Source organism: Enhydra lutris, unplaced genomic scaffold (assembly GCF_002288905.1).
Source record: "Enhydra lutris kenyoni isolate GAN:26980312 unplaced genomic scaffold, ASM228890v2 scaffoldscaffold1, whole genome shotgun sequence".
Classification (NCBI taxonomy): Eukaryota; Metazoa; Chordata; class Mammalia; order Carnivora; family Mustelidae; genus Enhydra; species Enhydra lutris.
Genome location: NW_019154085.1, coordinates 33,514,817 through 33,533,141, shown reverse-complemented (window position 1 = coordinate 33,533,141; position 18,325 = coordinate 33,514,817). Strand labels below are relative to the sequence as shown.

At 46.6% G+C, this 18,325-nt stretch overlaps 1 protein-coding gene across 1 annotated transcript in view; it reads left to right on the top strand.

Annotated features, from left to right (window-relative positions):
- The first annotated feature begins 1,073 nt into the window (after positions 1-1,073).
- Positions 1,074-18,325, top strand: part of LOC111142041 (serpin family E member 2) — a 61,464-nt gene continuing 44,212 nt past the window's right edge. Inside the window, exon 1 of the mRNA XM_022494973.1 lies at positions 1,074-1,157. The gene's annotated coding sequence lies outside the window, so the exon portion shown is untranslated. The remainder of the gene's footprint in view (positions 1,158-18,325) is intronic.

Here is an 18,325-nt window from a genome sequence, read left to right as displayed (position 1 = left end):
GAGTCTAGCATGGCCGCCTACACACCAATTCTAGATCATGAAGTTGCTCTAATCAGTAGATGCAACCTTATTTCACGGCTGTGTCTAGGAGATTTACCACATTTCCTTCTCACAGCTGGGGCCGTGGGCCTGCCGGGGAGGGTTCTGCACTGAGGGTAACATAAATTATGTCATTAAAGTTGTGTCCCCACAAACCCGGGTGGACGCAAAGGAGGACTGCATATACGAGGTCTGGGTGCCAGAGGGTGGTATGTCGCCCGCCTCTGGGATCTGAGCCTCTGTTGCCCACAAGGTCCCATCCGTTGTAGTTACCGACTGGGAAGGCCGGATTCCCAGGACTCTGCGGGTACCTCACGCTGTCACCGCAGACACGAATCCAGATTTCTAGATTCCCTTGTCTGCCATCTGCCTACGGCGACCAGCCGACCAGTCGACCAGAGGTCGGCTCCGGGGCACCCTGCGAAGCGTCTCGAGGGGCGGTCTGCCCCTCCCGGGCCGCGACCAGACACCTTTATCCCCATCATCCAGACCGGTGGGCACTGTCCCGGGGCAACCCCCTCCCCCCCGTATCTCCCCCAGGGGGCGGCCAAGACGACCTGCCTGCGTCCTCGGGACGCGCCGCGAGCCCTTGGGTCCCTCCCTGTCCCCACACACACCCGGACCCCGGCGACCCACGTGCAGCTCGGCGGGGACTGGCGCCGCACCCCGGGCTCGGCGCGTCTCCCGGCGCGTTCCGGGCGCAACCCCACGACGTGGAGCCCTTGGGGGCGGCAATCGCGAGGCCTCGGCCGGAGTGGGGGCGTCCCGGCGTGCGGCCGCGGGGACGCTGCGGCCCGCTGGCACACAAAGGAGGCGGCGGGAAGGCGGGGCGGGGCGGGCCGGGGGCGGGGGCGCCAGGAAGGGGCGGGGGCGGGGCGGGCGGCGATAAAGCCCCCGCCGCCGCGACCGCCCAGCTCGCGCTGTGGGACTGCCGGGCAGCTCGGGCTGCGCATCGAGTGCAGGCGCCGCCGCCTCTCCGCTCCCCCGAACTGCCTCGCCGCCGCCGCCGCCGCCGCTCTCCGTCCTCCGACTCTCCGCCCCGCCGCCACCCGGCTCCGGCTCCGGTTCCGGCTCGGGGCGCTCTCCGCCGCCGCCACCTGGGGATCGTGCGAGGGGTGGTGAGTACCGGCTGCGCGCCCCGCGGCCGATCGCGGGCGCCCGGGGGCTGGAGGGGCGCGGCCCGCGTGCCCCCTGCGCCGGCGACGGTCCCGGGGCTCTGCGCGCCAGCCGCTCGGCGACCTTGCGCCCGGCCCGGAGGCTGCGGGGCGTGCGGGGCAAGCCGGGCAAGCGGGGCAAGCGGGGCCCCGGGGCGGCGACGTCGAGGCGGAGGAACTTTCTCAGTCTCCCTCGGGCTGCCTCGGCCGAGACTGCGTGCGCGCCCGGCTCTGTACCCGGCCCTCGGGGAGTCCGAGGAGGACCCGGGCCGGGTGAGGAGGGGCCGCGACGACTGTGGCGTCCAGGTGTGCCTGCAGCTGGGAGTCCCGGGGCCCGCGCTGCTTGTACCGGCGCATCCTTGCTGGCGCCGGTGACCCTGAACCTGAGGTACCCACGTACTAGGCAGGCTTCCTCTACCCTGTACTTTGCGTGTGCGCTGCCCGATGGCGAAAGACAAACCGACTCTTGTGGTTACCGCTGCCCAAGCAGGGTGGGGGTGACCGATGTTTGGTGGGAGAGCCTTTAAATTGGCCTCTGGCAATCAGTTCAACCCTATGGAGCAGATTTTTGCTATTTTCATCATCTGTAGAAATGGGAATCGAGACATTGATTAGTGGCTACAGGTAAGGTGAAAGTACTCAGAAATTCTGGGCGGAATCAGGTATTTCATTTGCCGACGAACTGATCGGGGATGGAAGGCTTCTATTACATAAGACAGCACCCCACCTTCAGGTGATATGGGAGATGCTATTGAAGGTTTTAGTGTTTTAATGAACGAAAAATAATCTTCATGTGTGTCTCTCTTGAGAAATCTCAAAGGCTGCTGTGTCTTGCTTTGACCACTTTGCAGGGATCGTTCTTATATTTAGCATCAACATAAAAAGGTGTTTGAAGGTCTGACTGCCTCTTTTAAGCCAGGAAGCAGTTTACTTCTCTGAACTGTTTGGGAACAATTTACGTGATAATTTTGTACTTTGGAGGTTTTATATCCAAAGTTGAACAGAGGTAACTGGAAGGAATGTAAGCATTGCTAATTTGTATATCTAAAGCACACTTCAAAAATTGAAGATACTTAATGCTGTCTGCATATCTAAATCAGTATTTCTGTTTGCAGTATTTCAGCAAAAATTATCTTCAGCTATGCAAATGAAGGTGTTAGCCTAACTAATCTAAGGATCCTTTCAACCCCCAAATTTTGATTCTAGATTTAAATGATGTTTGAAAATATTGTACAGGGTAGGGCAATTACTGAAGGTCATAAAGATGTCATACATCCTTTATTCTAAACAAAAATGAATCTATGCAGAAAATCTCTGCCCCCTATGACTTCATAGATTAGTGTAATTTTAAAAGAACAAAAATGACTCAGTCTCCAAAGGACGTTAGTTTTGAAGTTCCCCACATGGGTGAATAAATACCAGAGAGAGACTGAGGTATTAGAGTTGGAAATGAACCATGTCCCACCTACCCCTCCATGTAGCCATCCTCTGCCAGCTAGTCATTCTCCTCCAGGGACTTTGGCTCCTGGGCTTTTGCTCCCCCTCTGGTCCCAAAGTCCATGTAGGGAATGCTGTCTGTTGCCACTTCCTTGACCATCTCAAATCCAGTGACTTCCACCCACTCTAGCAACAGAGTCCTCTAACTATATCTAAGTCTTGTCCTCGCTCAGAGATGCTCATCTTCTGAAATCAGAAACATCAGCATCTCAATGTCTCAGTCACAAGCTCCTGCCTTCCAGGTTGCCAACTGGTGCTCCTGTTGCAACTCTTCCTCAATACAAGAGACCTCTTCCCCTCCCTCCTTCCAGTTTAACAGGTGGCTTCATGGCCCACTCTACCTGGAAAGTAGGGGCCACTGAATTGAAGTCTGTCCATGTCCTACTCCATTTCCCTCCTACAGACTTTTCCAAATTTACCCCCTCATCCAGGACATCTTCTTCAACTAATCTGCTGTGTCCAGGTGCCTTGCCTGGCCCTGAAGTGTGATAAATACAGCAGATCCTTGCTGTCTTGGAACTGTCATTCTTGTGGGAGGAAACAGATGAAAAGCAAACATAATTATGCTATGATAAAATGAATTGGGTAGAATAATAGAAGAAAAATCAAGTTGGGGCAGGAAACTTAGGGAAAATTAGAGAGAAGGCCTCCCTTTGGCACTGCCTAGTGTCTCCCCATGAACGCTTTTCTAACTGAACAGTATTTATTTTTAGAATGCCATCATCTCCCTTGTTCCTGTACCCCCACCTGCTCTCCAGCAACCATTGGATCTCGCTAGCTTCTCAAATAAGTTAACATTTCCCCCATTCTCTGCTCTCTTCTCAGCTCCCTGTGAGCTGGCCAGGGGCTCCCCAGAGTAGAAGACCCCACACTTCCTAAACAGTGATCCTGCAGATTCTCTCTAGACTTCCCTGGGGCATTGGATATGGACCTTTCCTTCCTTTCTGGTACTTTTTCTTTCTTTCCTAGTGCCTGGTTTCCCCTCTGTCTCCATTGCCTCTCTAGTCCCTCCCGGAGTTACCCAGGGCTCTGTCCTGATCTCTCTTCTGCTCTGTATAGAGTCATTCAGTGAAGCACTTTTCCTCAGCTTCAGCTGTCTCCAGAATAATGTCCAGCAGGTTATCTACAGTCCAGTGGCTTACACATCCACACCTTGTAGGCAAAAAAATCCCGGAGTGAGTCCAAGACTGATTTTAGTTCTTACCATCCACCCCATACCCATTCCATCATCAGCCAAAAAATTTTTTGTTTGTTCTTTGTTTTTGGTGGTGGCTCTGCTAGTCACCAGGATGTTAAAGCAGAAAACTTCTGGGAACGCTGGACTTCTCCAGCACTCCCCACATGCAGGCACTCCCCCCATATTGCTTCTCCATGCTGTGAAATCACCTAGCCCTCTGCTGTAGTCATGGTGGCCTGGCCCTGCTTCCAAGTCCAGAACCAGCAAAACGGTGGCCAGTGTGCCATTTCCAGTTGGCAGATGTGTTGTTGGCCTGCACAAAGTATAGAGAATTTGAGTTAATATTAGAAATATTAAAATGCCACTTGCATTTATAACTTCTCTTAAAAATCAGAAGACCTGGGGTACCTGGATGGCTCATTGGGTTAAGCCTCTGCTTTCAGCTCAGGTCATGATCTCAGGGTCCCAGGATCAAGCCCTGCATCAGGCTCTCTGCTCAGCAGGGAACCTGCTCCACACCCCCCCACCCCCCCTCGCCTACTTGTGATCTCTCTCTCTGTCAAAAAAATAAAAAAAATCTCAAAAAAAAAAAAAAAAAAAAAAAATCAGAAGACCTGGAACACGAGGCCTCCATTCCCACGTGGCAACACTTGGCTCACATGGATTTTCCAACACCCAGCTCCGCTGGCTGTTGCTTGCTTCCTGGTTCTCCCTGGACCCACGGTGCTCATTTATGGTAGTCCCCTGGCTCCCGCAGGCTTTTGAGTTAGCAGCCAGGAGGCCAGTAGCAGCCTGTGAAACCCTGGTGACTAACTGTGCAGCCTCCCGCCAGATTTCTTACATCCTAGCGTATATACCCCTTTCCACCGTCTCCCACAGCAGTGCTGGGTGACTTTCCTCAGTTGCTCCAAATCCAAATCAGCTGGGGTCCCTCCTGATAAAGACTCAGTTTCCCTCTTGCGTTTGGGGCAAACCCTGACTTGGAAGGAGAGGCTCTGTTGTATCTGGTCCGGTAGCTCCAGTGCAAAGGGAAGCTATTGTCTCTACAAGGTACTGTCCCTCCTTTTCTCAGCACACCTTGAACTCCTGTAGGGAGAATGGGGAATACATAATTCCAGTGTTACCTCACCTGTGCCGAGATGCCATCTCTGCTTTTTGTAAACCCTTCCCACAGACCTCACCACCCTCTTGCCTCCTCACAACTGCCCTGGGAGCAGATGGGATGCAGTGGATTCCACAGTAGGGAGACCCCTGGAACATGGCAGGCTCCATTTAACCCCTGATGCCCAGAGTCCTACACTGTGCTCCTGAGGTCACTCCTTGGACCCTTGTGTCGTGGAACTTCTCCACATTCAGCCAGGGCACTTGCCACAGCGCCCCACCATCCTTCCAGCAACTCCTTGGTCTGCTGGCCGTTTGCAATGACCTGACAAAGTCCAAGTTTCCTTCCACTCCTTCCCACCTCCCTGCCTCGTGCCTGTCCCCAAACTTTATTTTCTTGCAAAACCGAGCTTCCTGCAAGCTCCTCACACCGTGGGGCTGCCATGCCTCTTTGCCTGTGCTCCTACTGGACCTCGGCCTGGAATTCTCTTTCTCCATCCTCCGCATTCATTGTCTGGCTAACGTCCCCTTTTCAAGACTCGGGTCCGGTGTCATCTGTACCATAACGTCTTTCCTGAAAATCGCTACCCCCAACCCTCTCTGGCATGTGTGGCATGTGTGCACACATGTACGCCCTACCCCGGGGAGGCCTCTCTGATGGCAGGTACTGTGTTGTAGCTACATGCTTTCCCCACCAGACTCTAAGTGCAATGAAGACGGGCCTGTGTTTTAGCTTCATTTGGTCTTGTAGTGGTGCATGATCCAAAGGCACTTAATGTCTATCTGAACTGAACCATATTTATATTTTTCATAAGTTTACTAAAGTCTTTACGAAAGAATACTTGTCTTTTGGACTTGAAGGGGAGCTTCCCCCTGCCCCCACCACACCAGGACCTCCACTTCTGTTTTGGTACTTCTGTAGTAAATATATATAGTTCCACAGCAGAAAAATTTTTAAGAAATTAAAGAATCAAAATCTTTTTGATCAGGCATGTTTTTTGAGACAGAACGTACTTAGAAAAAAGCAAAAGTCTAACCCAGGAGTACTTCTGTCCCTATAGTCACTTCAGTTATCCGTATCTGAACCTCTTTTTGGCTTGGTTCTGTCTTCCTTGAGATCCACTGGCTGGGCTGTACTCCCTATTTTGTGGCTTGTACAAGGTAGGAGAATTCTCTTTGGCTTCCGTTAACCTTTTCAATGATGGTGATGCATGCCCTCTAGCTGACTTTTTTTTTTTTTCCCCTTGCTAGTTTTTTGACTAATATCTTCAGTCAAGTTTGATGGAAAGAGCCCTACATTGGGAGAGGTCTGGGATGTGCTGCCAATGATTTGTATAGTTAATCATCTAGAACTTAATTCTTTTGTCTATACAATGGGTGTGATGAAATCAAAGATGTCATTTAAAAAAAAAAAAAAAAAGAACAACCAACCTGGGGCGCCTGGGTGATTCAGCTAGTTAAGCATCCAACTCTTGATTTCAGCTCAGGTCATGAACTCAGGGTTGTTAGGTGGAGCCCCTTATTGGGCTCCATGCTCAGTGAGGAGTCTGCTTGTCCCTCTTTGCTCCTCCGCCCACCCACCTCTCTCTTTTTCTCTCTCTCTAAAAAAATAAATAAAAATTAAAAAAAAAAATAAGAACCTATAACTTCTTGACTTATTTTCCTCTTTGGTCTGTCTTTCTCATAAAGATCAGATCTAGATGAAATTTTTTCTTAAATGCATTATTTTATGTTTATCTACATGAAATTCTTATCATCTCTCTCTCTCTCTCTCTCTTTTAAGTCTATGAAATCATTCAGCTTGGCTCTTTAGTATTCAGAAATAGTGTTAAGGGCCAAAATGGAGATTTAGTTTATATTCCCACTTAAAGGCGTTTATAAAAATGTTAAATAAATTGGGTTCCCTATACTTGATCTTTGTAAACCACTGTCTCTATCCATGAATGTGCCTATCTTCTCTTTCTCAAACCATTTTTCCTCATGAGTAGATGGCATGTCTGATCTGAAAGTCAATGTTGGGTTTAAAAAAAAAAAATTACCCTTAGGTGTAGAATAGAGGCAAATGCAATAAACTACATCTTTAGCTTATTTCTTATCTCTAAGTTCACAGTTTGTCTAAGAGCACTGAAAGAGTAGTAGGATTTTATTTCTCTTTTGAGAAATGCTGCCTTTCACCCAACAGGGCAAGTCTATTTACACAGTCAGTGATTCTCCCCTTATTCTGCTGTTAGGTTTCTAGGTCTGGATGTAAGCCCAGTCCAGAGAAGTTGGCGTTGCTTCTGGGGCTCTTTTTTGTGCATGTGGATGTACACTGAGCCTAAGAAGTCCTCTGTTTGCAATTTCATTCCTGCATTTGGACAAATATGTCCCCTGTTTCATCCTTGAATTCCTTCAAAGGTTGGGGTGCACGCCCCAGTTCAAGGTCAGTCCAGGAACACCTCATGCTCTCGCTTCAGGTTGACCTCAGACTTTGCCCTTTGCCTCAGGAGGGATAATTCCAGAATCAGAACCCACTGTACCTTTCTATTTTTACTAGTTAATTCTTGGGAGAAAGATACTGTGGAGGAGATTTTAATATAAAAGGGAAAAAAATCCTATGAAAAGGCAGAAAGGATTTCTTGTAGCGACTGCAAATCTTGGGAAATGTACTTTGTTTTGTTGTTGTAATGCCCTCCCCCACTTGCTGCAGTGAGAACTCTGGTAACCTGGGGAATTTCTCTTAAGAGCATACCAAAAATAGCATTAGTGCTTTCTCCCCCCACCCCCAACTTTCCTTTCTATTTAGTGCCAACTAATATAGCTAGAGAGAAAATAACCACTTGTTTTTGCCTAAGTTTTTATGGACCAAATCTTGAAAGTGGGTGTGGGTATGTGAGAGCGTTTAACACCCAACATGAAGCCCACTTGAAAATGACTAAGGTGACTGCAAATGAAAATAGATTTTTCTTCCTTTCTTTTGAGAAAATGCTGTATAAATAAAGGCAGTGCTTGCTTCTTCTACTAAATTTATTTTTCATTCTTGAAATAAGGAATCTGCTTAGGAAGAAATGATCATGCAGGTTTGGTCACTGTTCGGATTATATGAGCTATTAACGACTGCCTTATCTTTTGGTTACAAGCGCAGAAACCTAATCAGTGTAAGTGATGCAAAAAGATGGGGTGCAAGGGAGGACCTAGTGGCTTACGCCACAGACCCTGAGATGGTGGGGGTGCCTCTGGCCCCGGAGGTGACTGAAACCAGAGATTCAGGTCTTTGGGGCGTTCTTCTCTCCATGTGTGTCTCTTTGCAGGTGGTCTTTGTCCTCTCAGGGACCAGCCTAATGACCCAAGAGAGAAGAGGGGCTTCCTTCCAGTTCCAGTTAGAAAAATCCTAGGGAGGCATTCTGATTAGCTCAGTTCGGGTCATTTGCGTTTCCCTGGACCAATGGCTGTGGTGAGAGGAATGGGATACTGTGATTGGCCAGAGTCTGAGTCACATGTTCAAACCTGTGGTCAGGAGGGGAGAGAGTACTGAGAGGGGTGTGCTGGACAGACTAGTTACCCCAACTGCCATTAGTATTTGTTTTCAGTTGACCAGAGGCTCTCTGTTGTTTCCTGGAGCCTCATCTGTGTCTATAGGACAGATAGTATCCTCCACTCGCTCAGTTGGGAAAGAAGAGTTGGCAGCAGCTGAAGTATCCATGGTCCTACCTACAGCCTGTATGTGTCAATGCCAGAGCCTGAACCCAGGTGTGTAAATGTGCGAACTGTGAGCTGATACCATGAATTTTCAAAGATTTATATCTCATCAATATCTATAGCTTTTCAAAATAACTTCTTGTCAAACAACATGCCTCCTTTCAAAAGACCATCTTTTCACTTGGCTGCTAGATAACCTTCAGTAACACAACCAGAACTCACCCGAAAGAAGCTAATATTTTTGCCTTCTGTTGGAAGTATTATTTTTAGACCTGTTGCTGCCCCACACCCCTGCCCAGTTTATTTCTTAGACACTTGTTTTTTTTTTTTCCCTAGGACTCAAACTCTAAAATTAGTACTGACCTCTGGACTGAAAGGGTAGAGTGCATTTACCCAGAGTGGAGGGAATAATTTGGGCTGAGCTGGGTTTAAGTTGAGGTAACCAAACAATGGCTGTGACATGACTTTTAGAAGATGCCAATAGAGGGGGAACCTGGGTGGCTCTGTTGGTTGAGTGGCAGGCTCTTGATTTTGGCTCATGTCAGGATCTTGGTCCTGGGATCAAGCTCCTGGTGGGGCTCCTTGGAGTCAGTTTGAGGATCCAATCTCCCTCGCCCTCTGCCCCTCCCCCCACTTGTGGTGCATGCTTTCTCAAATAAATAAATCTTTTTAAAAAATACCTACTTGAACTTCACAAAGGTGTAGAGGTTTAGCTTAGAATATTGTTTGAGATCTAATTTTTGTTTTTATACTTTTTTTTTTTTTTGAGAGCAAGAGTGAGAGAAAGAGCGCAGGCACACAGGAAGAGGGATGAGGGGCGGAGGGGAAAAGAGGGAGATAGAATCTTAAGCAGCCTCCATGCTCAGCTCATTAGGCTCAATCTCATGACCCTGATCATGACCTGAGCCAAAACCAAGAGTCAGGCACTTAACCAACTGAGCTACCCAGGTACCCTTTATAGTTTGTTTGTTTTTTTAATAGTTACCTTCCCCTCTCCCAAATTTGTCTATCTAAATGGTGTACTTTCCCTTCCCTCCCCTGTCCCTCTCCTTCCTTAGTATAGTATAGTACTTAAGTGTATGGAGGGTTTGGAGGCCAATAGACTGGTCTGAATCTAGATTCTGTCAGTTACTAGCTTGGGGTCAGGAGGCCATAAACTTCTCTGAGCCTCAGTTTCTTCATTGGTGAGTTGGACATGAAGGTAACTGTGTCTTAAGTTTGGAAGGAAGCAGTGGAATGTATGCTGTAGGTGCGAAGCACAAGGGCCGGAACGGAGCTGCCTTCCTGGCGGTGGGGTTCTCTGTGTCACAGGTGTCCAGCTAAGCATTTCTCTCCTCTGGGACTCCGATTGTCGTTGCGTCTTTGATCCAGTGAATGAGGGGCTTGCAGTGTGTGTTCGTATGTTTGGTTTCCAGACCCGTAACAGTCTCTGTAGGGAGTACTCCCAGCAATCAGCTAGTCATCTGTCCTTTCGCCAGCCTTCCAGCTCTTCCAGTACTGGCTTTGGGGCCAAGAATGGCCAGCACGGGTAATAAACTCCCTCTTAAACCTGTGTGAGGAAATGTAAACAGTTGTGTTACCAGAAGGTCTTTCTAGGGCCACATTGCAGGCTAGCCCTGTCAGCTTGGGTGCTTTTATATATGTATGTTAGTTATGAAGGATTAATAAATGTCTCTGCAGCAGAAAAAGAATCTATTTGGTTTAATATCTGGGTCTTTGCAAATGTGGTACCCAGAGTCTTCTCGTTTTGTTCTTATTTTCCAGGCTGTGAAAAAGTCCTATATCCAGTGATATCCACTAATATCCAAAAACCCAGAAGTAATCATTTTTGAACACATACTGAATATACTTTCAACACATAGTCATTTAATGATGATTTGATTCCCTCCGTATACAGAAGAGTTCTATGAATGTTGGACGAGCCCCATCAAACTTTCCCGGATAGGAAATATATTTTCTGCTGCCATTAATAAGATATTTTAGAATTTTACTGGCAGATAGCCATTTGGGACTTTGTACAGCACACAGTGTATGCCCACACCTGAATTGTCGCTCGGACAATGGAATACGAGGTGGCAGGGAGATTGATTCTGTGTGATGACTTAATTATAAAGAGAGCTTCCTTTCCCTAAAGGTGTGGATTTTCTCTTTGAAATTAATTTACTGATAGACTCCTATTATCTTATGCCAAACCTGTGTTCATTTCTTAATGACACTTAATTAAAATAGCAATTTAGAGGATTGGCCAGAGATGCCAAAGTATGCATAGCCAACATGTCCTTGTGCAGCACAGTGGTAAATCATGAATATCAAAGTGCTGATCATACTCATGGTGAATTAATCCAGCAAGTACTGAACACATAGTTGTTTCCATGCATGTGTGTTACTCATTAACCTACAATTTCTTTTGGGTAGGATAAGTATGTAGTTTTTCCATGTACAGTGGCAAAATCATGCGTTTTGTCTTCCTCTCTGTCTTGTGTTGTGGTTCTTTGTGTCTTATCTGCCCTGTTAGGAACCCTTGAGGATTTTTGGTCTTTCTTATCCTCCTGGGTTCTTTACACAATACCTGACTCCGAGGAGCCCAAAAGGGAAGAAGGAAATGAAAGAGCGTGGATCATCAGTGTGTCAAGTACTGTTAGGCACATTTTATACATGAGCTTATTGAATCTCAGCTACCCTTGGAAGGTTGAAATTAGTCCTAGCTGGCAGGCAAGAAAACAGAAATTAGCGTATGTGGAGCACCCTGCTGAGAATCTGACCCATGGGATATTCACTCCAAGATCTTTCATCCTGAAACCTTGTTTTCAGGGAGTGACTGAGACTAGACAGTGGTGTCTGAGCAACAGTGCAGAGCTCCACACATGAGAGGTCAGAGCATGCTGGACAAGGTGAACTTGGGAATCGGATGAACCTGCATTTAAACCCCAGTTCTACAATTAGTCATTTGATGTCCACAAAATATTTTCCTCTCTGGGCTTCATTTCCAGAGCTAGAGAATGGAGCTGATGAGGTTATTCCCTTCTTTGTAGAGAAAGCTAGCACTGTCCCTCCTTCACATACAGGGAGATAGCAAATAGTGACTTAAATCACGTGGCAAGATCAGGGCTGAGGCAGGTTGAGAACTCGGGTCTCTGCTCCTATCCCTTGTCACCTCTGCAGTCACCAAGTCTGGGTACAGCAGCCAGAACTGCCATCACCTGTCACCTCCCCTTGATTAGCCCTCAGAGTACCCCGCTGACTTAGGGACACTCACCATCCATCCCTTAGAACCACTTGACTGATTTATGTCTCCTCTTCTCTGTGTTGTTCAGCCCCATCTTGCTGAAGAGGATTATTCCCAGAGAGTAAAGAGATTCCCCAAGACTTATTCCTGATGCATCTGCCCCACACAAGACTTCAAAGTGGCAGCCCTATTGTGTTTGGGTGCATTTGGTTTAAAAACTAGTTTTTCAGCCAGGGGCTCTGAGGGATGCAGAAGTCTCCACAACATCGATTGACCTTTGAGGGTCTTATATGTTTCCATTAGAAAGGGCGTATCTGTGATGCTTTAACAGTTCAGAAACCATGGTACACTGTCCTGGATGGATGCAACAAGGGGGTACATTTTCTGTAGAGGATTTCAGTGCAGCAGTAAAAATACCTCAAAATTGTTTAGCTCTTTATATCATCAAGTACCATGGTGATCAATTCTTCTTCCCCTGGAGCAGACCCATCAGTCTGACTGACCCCCAGTACTGCACTAGGTCGGTAATACACAGCCAGAATGAGTGCTTTGCATGAGATGTCTAGGAGACCAGACCGGAGGGAGTTCGTGTGGACTCAGTCACTGGAAAGGCTGCGCAGAAGCCCTCTCCCCTCCCTCTTTGTGAGGAAGGACTCCAGGAGAGCAGTGTGTGACCCCGATGACTAGTCTAGTTGTGGGGCCACCATGAGTCATGGGCTGTGGACGCTCTTTGCAGGCATGTTCCCCCTGCTTTCTCGTGACAGCCTTGAAAGGCTGGCAACCCAAGGTTTTTCTGTAGATGAGGAATCCAGAGGGTCCATGAGATTCGGGAATGAGGGCAAGTGATGGATAGTCTCTGGGTCTCTGTTTCCTTCTGCATGAAGTAAAGGTAGGAATGCCCAGCTTTCTGGGAGAGTAGGAGGCTCAGCAGTGCTAATGCTAAAGCCCTTTACTGATAGAAGGTTCTTAAATATCCGTTACTGCCAGTGGTCGTGCATGGGAGAGTTAAGTCTGTGCACAATGTGAAATGTTGTCAAGTAGGTGATAAACGCAAATGTCTAGATAGCCCTCATGGGTAATGCAGACCTTATTTTTTTCCTTTTGTATTTACTCTCCACAAAACCCTTCTTGCTCTAAATTTTGTCAATTGCTACTTACTAATTTGTAATAAGAATAATAAGAGTGGGCCGTTTAGTCTCTCAAGTGCTCTCCATGAGTAAATACAAGGAGATAACTCCTTCATGGAGGAGAGATCAGTTCTTAGAAAGAAAGAAAGAAAAAAATAGAATTGAATTGAATTTTAGTGGGCAACTTTGCAAAGGGGTAAAGCATTACAACTTCCCTTTCATTGAATGCTCATGAGTACAAGACACTTGAGAATGTAAAACTGCATGAGAGCTGGGTTTCTTCCGGGGCAGCCACGCAAGGCAAAAGTGCCAAAGCGATTCCTTAGTCAGTCATTAAATGGCATCAAAATGTATAATTTTTCTCTGTGGAAAAAAGTGTTTTCTCATTTGAGAACTCTGTGCGTGAATACAAAAGGAAAAATTTTCTCCAGAAACATTCCTCAGGGAAATTGGGGGTTGCTATATTTTAGGGGCCTTTCAAAGTCTCCCATTGGCAAAGATCATGATAAGTTCATTAGTCAGAGTTCACCAAAAGCCCTGGTTGGATGAGACTAATGAATGAGTCTTAGGAACAAAGGGAGAAGAGCACATAAGCCTGCCATCCCCTTAATCAGTATTTATTCTGAAGACTCATAGAGGTTGTACCATACAAGAGGGTTAAAAAAAAAAAAAAAAGGCACAGAATTAGAATACAGATTTAGTCATTATTCCTGAGGTCATGACTTCTCAATTGCCTAATTTTGAATGCTGTGTTCATTAAGATAATGCTGATTGCTGTAATAAATAACCCCAAATACGTACTGTGGCACAAACTTCCACTTGCATAATGCCCGAAATGGGCATGTCTGTTCCAAACTTGGTGATTCAGGAAGCCAGCCTCTTTCCACCTTCTGGCTCCACTTGATTTAGCAGGTGGTTTCCAAGGTCATGATGCTTGTCAGCGTCAAGCTGGTGGAAGCAGAAAGATCACGGAGGATTGCATATGGCGACTCTTGGTGGGCCAGCTCTGAAAATGGCATACATCACTCCTGTTCCTGTTTCATCAAATACATTTCAGTCTCATGGACACTCCCACATACAACAGAGGCTAGGAAGTGTAGCCCTAGCTCTGTGTTTGGAAAGGAGAAGAAATGGGTTTTCCAAGGAGATAGCTATTCTCAGGTAAATGAAGTTTCATGAAGACTCTAAGCCACTTTAAAAAGTCACACAGTAACATGCCGTAATATGGCAATCGTGTATGTATTTTCTTCTATGAGGGCAACTGTCCTGAAGGCCTACGAAAAGCTTCTTATGGCTTAGGAGAGGTTTTTTTCAGTGACAGCATGACACATAGATTTGAAAAGTGCTGTATCATAGGCAGCTTGGACAAAAAGAGGATGTGCTTGGGAAAGTTGTTAGACAGCTCGGAGTGATGACAGGCTTGGAGAAGATGTCTGGGAAAACGCCGAGTAAAATTGCGTCATGGGAGGGGAGACTGGAAAGAAAAGTGCCATTTCTAGATCATAATATATGTGATTCCGCATGTTCATGAAGTTTATTTAGTCAGGTTGACCAAAACTCAGGTGGGTGGGAACGGAAGGTGTTGGGGCTCACTGGGAAAGAGAGGAGGTCTGTCTTAAATGGGAGCTAACCATCTACTCAAGCACATATGGGGATTAGAACTTAAAGAAACAAAGACTTTCACCCTATGAGACAGGGTGTCTTTCCAGTGTGGGAGAGGGTCATCAGATACACTGGGAACACCATGTGGGAGCAAAAGGAAAGACGAAAGCTGGGGAATGGGGTCAATGCCAATGCTGAATTCTGACAGGAAATGAAAGGACCAGGGATTGGACGAGGAAGAAGCAGGTGACAGGAGCAGCTCTGCCCTGTTTGGGAGAAGCCTCTGGCAGCATCTGACTTGTGGGCATATCCGTGTGGTTTTTTTGCTGTGTGATGTGGGCAGATTAGTCAGTCTTCCTTGCCTCTCTGTTACCTCAGCTGTATCCGGAGGGGCTTATGTGAGATTCAGTGAGATGACATGTTCACAGGGCTGTGAACGCAGTAGGAGCTCTATAAATGCCCTTCCCTCCACCCATTTCCTGTGTGGCTACTCCCCAGCTCCATTGTTAGTGAACGTCATTTCCGTAGCTGCTTATGAGATATTGGGGAGACGGTTCTCCCCCATAAAATGTGACTTCATAACCAAAGAAGCTCAGCGCCCCCATCCCTAGAGATCCCTCCATGCAATCAATATCTTATAGCAGAGTTTAGGCTGAAATAAGGAGAACTTTCATTATGTCACCGATTTTTAATTCCAGAATTCCTTGTTCTTCTGCCTTAGTGCTGGATGTGGGGACGTAAAAAGCTGCTCTTGTGAGGAAAAGCTGTGCGATGCCTAAGAGTTGTCACGTCATTGCCCAGGATGGTGTCTTCTGTGATCCTTATAGCAACCTTCTGAGGGATAGGATGGGAGAGGAGGGTTGTCATTGATTTTACAGATGAAGAAACTGAGTCACAGTCTATGCAGTTCAGCCAGTGCAATTTGTCCGATGCAGGCAGGCCCGGGACTAGACTGTAGGCCCATCCCCCAATTGTGTTCATGCTGACGCAGGTTTCTCCTGTGAACTGGCTGAACATACCCCCTTCCAAATCCTTTCAGAAGGCATTAGCGGGGAGCTTAGCAAGAGAAATAAAGTCAGGCTAAAGGAAGAACCTCAGGACTTGGGTAGCTAAAGCCAAGTTTGGAATCGTGCTTCCCATCACGTCAGATGGTTTCTGAGCTTTGCAGAACTTTGCTCATTCCATGGTTGCTTGCCGGAAATAAACATGTAAACATAGAGGGTTCATCTTTTTAAAATATTACTTTGGGATATTGTTTGTTTATAAACTCTTTGTACTGAAAGAAGTGAGCAGAGAATCTGAGATCATGGCAGAAGAGATTTTCTTAAAGTTATTAACTATTTTCTCTTATCTTATCCCATCCCTCATTCCCTCCTCCTACTTCAGAAGTATCTCCAGATCCTGTGCCTATAGTTACGTGTGTATTTATTTCAGAAGATGTCTGCCTCAGATGATTTCCCCCCCAGAAGTTAAAATGAGGGGACCAGGGAAGCTTACGCCCATTCCCAACCTCCCCTGCATGACTATTTCACTTGTAATAAATACCAAAAACTCGTTCTGAGATTTAGATGGGGTTAGCCTGTTTGGGTCTCTCGAGCCACGCCTGGGTAGAGAGGGGGCTTAGTCACCAGAACTAGACACAAAATTGAGGGAAGAGAGAGAAAAGTGTGCCCAGGTATCACAGGATCACTTCTGGGGGCTCCCAAAACTTTACCTCAAAGCTGCCCCATAGCCATCTAATGAAAAATGGAGCCTAATGGCTCTGTGTCCATAACCGAACCCATTAATACAACATCATTAATCTATTTAGAGGGAGGGTAGGAGAGATGCTGCTTGTCCATTTTCCCTAAGCCTTTCTTTCATGAACTGTGTCCTTGAACCTCCCAGGGGATGGAGGTGGGTCAGGAGGCCGATGAAGCCATACTGCTCTCTTCCTGCCCCTTCTTCCTTCTCAGGCTCCTCAACACAAGTTCAGCCCTTTCCTACCTTCCTCTTGTTTGCCTGGGAAAAAAAGATCATAAATAAGTACCCAGTGGTGCCAAAGGAATAAGGAAAACACAGGATGGGTCAGTGAACGTTGTCGTATTTTATTTCCATGATGTCAGAGAGGCGGACTTTCTCAAGTGGGCTCCTCTGAGATGGCCTCGCTTGGGAGGTGCACAGTGTGCAGCACTGAGGAAAAACTCAGATTCTGTCAGGAGCCACAGGAATGTTGCAGAGCAGAGAGGCTCACAGTTACCAGACTCATAAGAGATGAAAGACTAAGAAGATGGTCCTTTAGCTAATTAGCCTACTCCCCACTCTAATGAAGTCTTCATAGAAAGCCCACTTGCCGTGGGAAAGTTCTTTGCACATGGGACAATCGATGGTCCAAGTCCTAGAACTCAGTCTGGGTCAGTTCCAAATGGCCTGTGGGGAAGTTCCTAGTCCACGAACACTGGAGGCTAAGTATTGTCAGCACAGTTCCCCACGGTAGATACCTTCATTCTCAAGCGGCAGGGCCGTCTGTGTCTTAATTACAGAAACTATAAAACATTAGCCCTTGGTGACAAGTTATTAAAAGAGGTCATTTTTGCATCTTTTCATTTTTTCTAAATTTTATTGTTTAACTTTGTAGAACAAAAGCTAGGGGTTAAAGTTTGCGTACCTGAGGAACAACACTAGTTTGTGAGTGGTGCTGTCATTTATTGAATAAATATATATCGAGTGTCCATCGTTGCTTTAAATTCCAGTGCTTGTGATTCTCTGCTAGTTTGGTTATTACTTGTCGGTTGCCGCCATTGCTGGTCACTCTTGTCTTGAGAGGGGAGGTTATGGCTGCTTTTCTGGTTTTCATCTCGTCTGACTAATCTTCCCCATAGAGAGATACTGATGGTCAAATGCGGTGCTATTGAATGTAAAATAAGGCTAACTAACACTTTTCTCATTTACTTGGAAGTCTCAATACTACATATCAGGTCCACTTGGCTTCTTACTCCATTAAGTACTTCTGTCTCTGGTTCGCCCGTAGCTCTTAAGGTCAGACTGTGCTTTCCCTTCATTTTGTCATTTCTACCACTGTGACTTACTTAGGGCGCAGGACCAAGGAAACTCTTGTTGACTGAGAAAACGCATGAGCATTGTGCAGCAATGGAAAATGATCGTGACTTTTGCAATTCCCTTTCCCCTGACCCAAGAGTCTGGGCACTCCTTCTTTGGCACCTGTTACTCTGACAGCCCCTCTCATTATGGCCACATACTCTGCTAGCCACCATTTGATCAACCATTAAGAATATTGAAGCATCCTTTCTCCCTCCAGGGCAGTGCTGTGGGCACTGAAGAGATCGTAGTTTATATTCCTGAGTGAAGGATGTTCTACACAGTCCCATACTCCTGGCAGGCATCTCACTGCTGTTTGGGGAGTTTTGTCTGGGCTGCAGAGATTTGAACCAGTCAAGTCTAAGAGTGTTTGTTTTCTCGGGGAAATGCAGCCCTATTAAAACTATTGTTTTAAAAGTCGCTGCGAGCATTAAAATCCTCAGTCATCAATTAGTAGTGTGAAAATGTAGAAGTGGTTGGGGCTTCAGGCAAGCAATATTGACTTAAATGTGTAGGGCACTTTAAGACAGCTCTTGATTGTACATTTTAAAATAGGGAATGCAAATTGAAATTCCTCCTGGGTGCTTTAAATCATGCATTATACGTGCAGTATTTTCAATTAGCTGCAGAAAAAATATGTTCCGTG